Source organism: Scyliorhinus torazame, unplaced genomic scaffold (assembly GCF_047496885.1).
Source record: "Scyliorhinus torazame isolate Kashiwa2021f unplaced genomic scaffold, sScyTor2.1 scaffold_390, whole genome shotgun sequence".
Taxonomy (NCBI): Eukaryota; Metazoa; Chordata; class Chondrichthyes; order Carcharhiniformes; family Scyliorhinidae; genus Scyliorhinus; species Scyliorhinus torazame.
The window spans coordinates 26,229-34,671 of NW_027308117.1; the positions used below are offsets into that span (position 1 = coordinate 26,229).

An 8,443-nucleotide genomic window follows, 5' to 3' on the forward strand; every position below is an offset into this window, starting at 1 on the left:
CCCCAGATATCTGATTTCTGACTGAGCGATCTGTTCATCCCGATTGATCGGAAAATGAAGGATTCCCATTACAGCCATATTGGTTACAAGAATATCCAATCTCTGATTTAATACATTCTCCCGCTTCATTGCTTGTGTATTCGTTCTATAAATACAGGCAAAGTTTGAAGAAATCAGTAACAGAGTGACCAATGTACCCGGAAGAGGTGAAACTGCCGCCCCGAACTTCATCTTATGAAGGTGATTCCAGTCACTCCCCACTTTCCCATCAGAACAACGTCCCAGAAGAAAGCAAATCACCTTCACAGAATAACCATTCAGCACGAAAGTAAATGATCTGAACTATGCTGACCAGAATCAGTGTGCTCAAAAGTGTGTTCTTGTTGAAAGAAAAAATGAGGAAGTGAATAGTATGGCTACCGCAGGGCAGTAATGTTGTAGCTCCTGGTTTAAGGAGCAGAGTGCCGCAGCGGAAGCGTGTTGGGTCATTAGCCCGAGGTCGAGGAATCGAGGCTATTCTCTGCTATTTACATCCTCCCTGACACGAAAAGTAAAAATAACGCACGTTCCTGTTTGCTTTGCAGCAAATACCTATCAGAAACTTTCTTGCAGTCTCATCCCGACATTAAACCCAGGAATGAAGCAGACAGCATGACACATTACAACATTGTAAAGCTCACACAGAGGGAACCACAGAGAAAATGCTTTAAAGTCTCAGCAGGTCTGACCAGATCTGTAGGGAGGGAAAAGAGTTAACGTTTCGAGTTCAGATGACACTTTGTCAAAGCTGGACCGGATACGATATCCAGTAGTACCCCACAAAGGGGCAATATAGGTATATAACGATATCCAGTAATAACTCACACGGGGCATATAAGGAAATAAAGCTTTATCGAGCAACAAATCACAATAGAAACCAAGTTCCCATCTTCCCCTCTCGGACGGATGTGAACAATCGAACCTGCCGGACTATTTACAAGAGAAGACGAATTTTACCCGGAGTCCAGGGATCAATATTAATTCCTCAACCAAAGTCATTGAAGCAGATTATCGAGTCATTAACTGCGCTTTTGCCTGTGTGGTCTTGCTGTGCGTATTTAAGCAGGAATCTCATGTCCTGAGACCAACGCTTTTCCATTGAAAGGAAGGTATTGGACATTCGTGAGGTTGAAAATCTCGCTGGAGAAATTTAACCTCGTGGGGGAAAGGTCAATGTCAGGAGTGGGATTCGCACCCACGCTTCCAAAAGAGACTGCGACCTGAACCTTTGACCGCTCGGTCACCCTGATGCGTTGTCGCCGAAACTAAGATACGTGCACAAATCGACTCAAATTCTATCTTCATCATCATTCCATTTCAAACAAGATATGCTTATCCTACTTTTGAACACCAGCCAGAGTCCTGTATCTGAGTGTCATCCTTGTCCAGGCCGCTGAGGGTTAAGGAGCTCCTCATTGCTGCATTGGTCAGTTTGCTCCAATCAACCAGGGACGAATTCCCGCTCTACCTGTTCCTCACTCGAAGATATTGGGAGCCTAAGATCTGAGCGACGTGAAGTATCCAATTGGAGAGTTGCATCCTGGCGACTGCAATCTCTCTCCACAGCTGCTCCCGGTGCTGCTTTCACAGAGAAGTAGCCGAAGAATCCCTCCTCTGTCCAAACAGGAGAACGTTCATCCAGGAGAGGCGCCAGAAGAATGTTCTGGGAGAAGTCAACTTTGTCACTTCGACTATACTGTGGGTAGCTGAAGAACAGGTGTCAAAGAGCGGATCAGACTGTAAGCAAAACGTTGATACTAATAAAGAAAAAGGTAGATGTGCTGCTGACAAATAGCGACTTGTTTCCGTTTGGTGTGATTGAGAATATGAATAGCAGAAGATGGTTTGGATCCATCGACCTCTGGGTTATTGGCCGCTGCTCCACGCTGCTCGTGCTTGACCCTGTCCGGGGTCGGACTTGAGGCAAAGTTTGAAGAAATCTCTAACAGCGCGATCAATGTTCCCAGAGAGGTGAAACTGCCGCCCCGAACTTCCTTCTATGAAGATGATTCCAGTCACTCCCCACTTTATCATCAGAACAACGTCACACAAGAAATCACATCACCTTCACAGAACAACATTCAGGACGCAAGTAAATTATCTGAAATTTGCTGACCAGAATTACTGTGCTCAAACGTGTGTTCTAGTTGAAAGAAAAAATGAGGAAGTGAATAGTTGTGTGGCTACCGCAGGGCAGTAAATCGTAGCTCCTTTTTTAAGGAGCAGAGTGCCGCAGCGGAAGCGTGTTGGGGCATTAGCCCAACGTCAGGGAATCGTGGCTATTCTCTGATATTTACATTCTCCCTGACACAAAAAGAAAACATAACGCACGTTCCTGTTTGCTTTGCAGCAAATACCTATCAGAAACATTCTTGTAGTCTCATCCCGACATTTGTCCCAAGAATGAAGGAGATAGCATGACAGATTACAACATTGTAAATCTCACACATAGGGAACCACAGAGAAAATGCTTTAAAGTCCAGGTAACTATTTGTCAATGCTGGACTGGAAACGTTATCCAATAGTACCTAACAGAGGGGCAATATAGAGAAATAACGTTATCCAGTAATACCTCACAGGGGGCCAATAAGGAAATAAAGTTTTATCCAGCAGTAAATCACAATAGAAACCGAGTTTCCAACTTCCCCTCTCGGAAGGATGTGAACACTCTAACCAGCCAGACTATTTACAAGAAGATAAGACGAATTTTACCCGGGGTCCTGTGCTCAATATTAATTCATCAACCAGAGTCACTGAAGCAGATTATCGAGGCATTAACTGCGCTTTTGCCTGTGTGGTCTTGCTGTGCGTATTTAAACAGGAATCTCATGTCCTGAGACCAACGCTTTTCCACTCAAAGGGAGGTATTGGATCTTCCTGATGTTGAAAATCTTGCTGGAGAAATTTAACCTCATGGAGAAAAAGTCAATATTAGGAATGGGAGTCGAACCCACGCTTCTAGTGGAGACTTCGATCTAAACGCAGCAGCTTAGACCACTCGGATGTCGTCCAAACTGAGATCAATTTACAAATCGACATAAATTCTATCTTCATCGTCATTTAATTTCAAACAATAGATGCTTTCCCTACTTTTGATCCATAGACAGAGTCCTGCATCTGAGTGCCATTCTTATCCAACCCGCTGGGGGTTAAGGAGCTTCTCATTGCTGCATTGATCAGTTTGCTCCAATCAACAAGAACCGAATTCCCGCTCGACCTGTTCCCCACACGAAGATATTGAGAGTCTAAGATCTGAGCGACGTGAAGTATACAATTGGAGAGTTGCATTCTGGCGACTGCAATCTCTCTCCACAGCTGCTCCCTGTGCTGGTTTCAGAGACATGGAGCCGAACAACCCCTCCAGTGTCCAAACAGGTGAACGGTCATCCAGTCGAGGCGCCAGGAGAGTGTTCTGGGAGAAGTCAACTTAGTCACATCGACTGCAGTGTGGGTAGCTGAAGAACCGGTGCCAAAGAGCGGATCAGACTGAAAGCAAAACGTTGATACTAATAAAGAAAAAGGCAGATGTGCTGCTGACAAATAGCAACTTGTTTCCGTTTCGTGTGAGTGAGAATATAAATAGCAGAGGATGGTTTAGATCCATAGACCTCTGGGTTAGGGGTCCAGCACACGTCCGCTGCGCCACTTTGCTCGTAGTTGATCTTCTCTGGGGTCGGACTTGAAGCAAAGCTTGAAGAAATCAGTAAGAGCGTGATCAATGTTCCCAGAGAGATGAAACTGCCGTCCCGAACTTCCTTCTATGAAGGTGATTCCAGTCATTCCCCACTTTCTCATCAGAACAACGTCACAGAATAAATCACATCCCCTTCATAGAACAACCGTTCAGCTCGAAAGTAAATTAACTGAACTATGCAGACCAGAATCAGTGTGCTCAAACGTGTGTTCTTGTTGAAAGAACAAATGCGGAAGTGAATAGTTGTGTGGCTACAGCCAGGCAGTAATGTTGTAGCCCCTGGTTTAAGGAGCAGAGTGCCGCAGCGGAAGCGTGCTGGGTCATTAGCCCGAGGTCGAGGAATCGAGGCTATTCTCTGCTATTTACATTCTACCTCACAGCAAAAGTAAACATAACGCACGTTCCTGTTTGCTTTGCAGCAAATACCTTTCAGAATCCTTCTTGCAGTCTCGTCCTAGGAATGAAGGGGACAGCATGACACAGTACAACATTGTAAAGCTCACACAGAGGGAACCACAGATAAAATGCTTTAAAGTCTCTGCTCAATTGATCCTCAAGATAAACACTTCCAAATTCCACCAATTCCATTGGGAAATGCATGAATATAGATTGTTTAAATTTTACGTACTTCTAACACCTCTCCGTCCACCCGATCACATTCTATCACCGACAGTTCATGTGAATCACCCCCGCTCTGTTGCGGTTCTGTGTCGTGGCCAGTAGATGTCAACACACTGTGGTAGAGAGAGGTTCACAGATTAGAGTGAGACACAACTGATAAAAATTGTTTTTATTATATTAAAGTTGGGACGGCGGGATTTCGAGAAGATAATATGTGGTGATGATCTTTTCTTATATTTTGGTGGTGTTGAATCCGTCAACATGTTGTATGTGGGAGTGAGGTGCATACTCTCTGCCCTTCTCTGGTCCTGTTTGTAAATGGGGGATTCCTGTCACACTCGGGTAATGTGTGAGAGTGTAAGAGACATTCTGAACCTGTCAGTCTTCGTCACTATATGTGCCGGTGGATACGTCGTCAGTGGAACCGCACCGTGACACCAGTTCTTCAGCTACCCACAGTACAGTTGAGGTTACCGGGATGACGTCTCCCATAATTCTCTTCAGCCACCTCTCCAGGATGAACCTCCTCCTGTTTGTAGACTGGAGGGGTTCTTTGGCTACTTGCCTGGAATAAGATCGCATATAAAAATTCCATTGAAGTAAATGAGTTGTATCATGTGGTTAAGGAGACGCACAATAATCCATTGTACTCTGCACACGTGGATTGAAATCCCATCCTCGTCTGTAATGTGTCTGTTGTGTCTCTGTTTGGTCCACTTCATGAGCATGAAGTACAAATGCTGTGATTTTTTGCTTTGATTCACGGGCTTGGCGGGTGGTGAATTCGGCGAACACTGTCCATGTTGAAACCACATTATAAAAAGGTGAGAAAGTTACTTATTTCACTCCCTGCCCTAATTGCGTATAAACTCTGAGTTGGAAACTCGTTCTTCCTCTCATTTTGAAACTCACAAAGTCGCGCAACAGATAAGTTCATAAAATAAAGAAACATAATTCAGCCATTAGACCCATCGAGTCTGCCCGCCATTCTATCATGGCTGATATCTTCCCCATCTGCGAACTACAATGTTACAGACAAAGAGGTCGATTGCGTTATCAGCAGGAACACCTTCTCCCTAGAACGCATGACATCGAAGCGGGAGTAGGCAATTTAGCCTCCTGAGCCTAACACCTTCCATGTGATGTTGGCTGATCCCATCCTGGCGTCAACTCCACCGTCTTCCCGTTCTCCGTATCCCTTCAACTCCTTACCAATAAGAATCTCTCTACCCCCTCCTTAAACTTACTCACGCTCCCTGCATCCAACGCAATCTGGGGTACCGAATTCCACGGAATCATAAACCCTTTGGGATAAGTAGTTTTTACTCAATTTTAAAAAAAATTACAGTGCGGAAGGAGCCAATTCGGCCCATCGAGTCTGCACCGGCTCTTGGAAAGAGCACCCTACCCAAGGTCCACACTTCCACCCTATCCCCATAACCCAGTAACCCCACCCAACACTAAGGACAATTCTGGACACGAAGGGCAATTTTGGACACTAAGGGCAATTTTATCATGGCCAATCCACCTAACCTGCACATCTTTGGACTGTGGGAGGAAACCGGAGCACCCGGAGGAAATCCACGCACACACGGGGAGGATGTGCAAAACTCTGCACTGACAGTGACCCAAACCAGAATCGAACCTGGGACTCTGGAGCTGCGAAGTAATTGCGCTACCCACAATGCTACTGTGCTGCCCTAAAAGGTAGATGTGCTGCTAACAAATAGCAACTAGTTCTCGTTTGGTGTGAATGAGAATATGAATAGCCGAAGATGGTTTCAATCCATCTACCTTTGGGTTACGGGCCCAGCACGCTTCCCTTGCGCCATTCAACTCGTGACTAAATCTATTATTCTAAGAGCATGACCCCTCCTTTTAGAATGCCCCACAAGAGGAAGCAACAGCTCCACGTCAACTTTTTCCATACCTTTTGGCACCTGATACACCTCAATTAGATAATGACGCATACATTCTGAGTGAGAAGCTGTGGACCAGTCTTCCTCAGTTTGAAACTCACGATGTCGCACAATAACATCCGATTCAACTATTAGATCGATGACCGGGAATCGAACTGGGACAACTGATTGGAAGAAAACTTTGCTCACCACTCTCCCATCATCGCTGCATTTCCAATTCTGAACACCAGGTGGAATAGAAGGCGGCTGATACATTCAATCAGTTCATGGATGCAAAACGAATTAAGACATATTGACAAATGCACTTGTGGGACGAAGTGGCCGAGTGGTTAAGGCGCTGTGCTGCTAATCCATTGTTCTCTACGGATGTGTGTTCGAATTCCATGCTCGTAGATTTTAAATCCACTTTTCTCGGAAGTAGGCCTCCTTTTTCCAAGATGGAAATGCAATCACTGATGTGACAATCTATTCCAAGATGTCAGGCCAGATTGCATCGAGTTGGGTTAGAGGACGGTGGAACGGAGGCAGACGTGTTTGGGGCTTAACCGCTCTTTGACACCAGTTCTTCTTCGGCTACCCACAGTACAGTCGAGGATACCGGGTTGACTTCTCCCATAATTACCTTCTGCCACCTCTCCTGGATGAACATCCTCCTGTTTGTGCACTGGAGGGTTGCTTCGGTCACTTGTCTGTGAGAAGGTCAGATATTAAAGTTCCATGAAGTAAGGAGTTGTACCACGTGGTTAAGGGGATGCACAAGAAACCTTTGTGCTCTGCGCACTTGAGTTCGAATCCAATCCTCGTCTGTAACGTATCTGTTGTGTCTCTGTTTGATCCACTTGATGAGGGTGACGGAAAAATGCTGTGATTTTTAGTGTTTGGGGCTTGGGGTTGTGAATAATCGAACACTTTCCATATTGAAACCACTTTAGAAAATGACGAGAAAGTTACTTAATTCCACCCCCATAATTGCACACACATTCTGAGTTGGAAACTATTTTTTTCCCTCAGTTTGACAGCCATGAAGCCGCGCAAACGATAGATTCATCAGATATATGAGCAGTATTAAGCCATTCGACCCATCGAGTCTGCCCGCCATTTGATCATGACTGAAATGTTCATCATCTGCTACCTGAAATGTTACGGAACAAGAGATCGATTGAGATATCAGCCAGAACACCTCCTCCCGAGAACACATAACATTGGAGCTGGGATATGCAATTTAGCCTCTTGGGCGTAAAACCTTCCATGTGATCTTGCCTGATCAAACATAATGGCCTCAACACCACCGTCCTGCCCGTTCTCCAGAACACTTCAACTCATTACCAATAAAAGTCTCTCTAAGTCCTCCTTAACTTTCTCACTGTCCCTGCATCCACCACACTCTGAGGAAGTGAATTCCACAGAATTACAACCCTTTGGGAGAAGTAGTTTTTCTTTTTTAAATTTGCCTCCTCATATTCTAAGATGATGACCTCTCGTTTTAAACTGCCCCACAACAGGTAACATCAACTCCACGTCTACAGTATCTACACCTTTTCGCATCTTAAACACCTCACTTAGATAATCCGCATAAATTCTGAATGAGAAACAGTTGACCAGTCTTCCTCAGTTTGAAACTCAGGATGTCGCGCAAAAACATCCGATTCAACTATTACTGCGCTGGCCGGGAATCGAACCGGAGTCAACGGTTTCGAAAGCAGCGATGCTCACCACTATACCACCATCGCTGCATTTTCCCCATTGAATACCTGGTTGAATAGAAAGAGGCAAATAATTTCCATCAGTTCATGGATGCAAAACGAATTAAGACGTATTGACGCAAAGATTTGTGCGACGAGGTGGCCGAGTGGTTAAGGCGATGGACTGCTAATCCATTGTGCTCTGCACACGTGGGTTCGAATCCCATCCCCGTCGATTTTTCGCCCATTGTTTCACGGAAGTGGGATTCATTTTTACACGATGGATCTGCAATCACTGATGTGACAAACTATTCCAAGTTGTCAGGCCACTTGCATCGAGTTGGGTTACAGGAGGGACGAACGGAGGCAGACGTATTTGGGGCTTAACCCCACATTGCCACCACTTCTTCTTCGGCTCCCCACTGTGCAATCGAGGTTACCGGGTTCACTTCTCCCATTATTACCTTCTGCCACCTCTCGTGGATGAA

At 45.3% G+C, this 8,443-nt stretch overlaps 1 non-coding gene across 1 annotated transcript; it reads left to right on the forward strand.

Annotated features, from left to right (window-relative positions):
- Window positions 1–8,108: 8,108 nt before the first annotated feature.
- trnas-gcu (transfer RNA serine (anticodon GCU)) lies at window positions 8,109–8,190 on the forward strand. The gene has a single exon. It is a non-coding gene; the product is annotated as a tRNA-Ser (tRNA).
- Window positions 8,191–8,443: the final 253 nt, after the last annotated feature.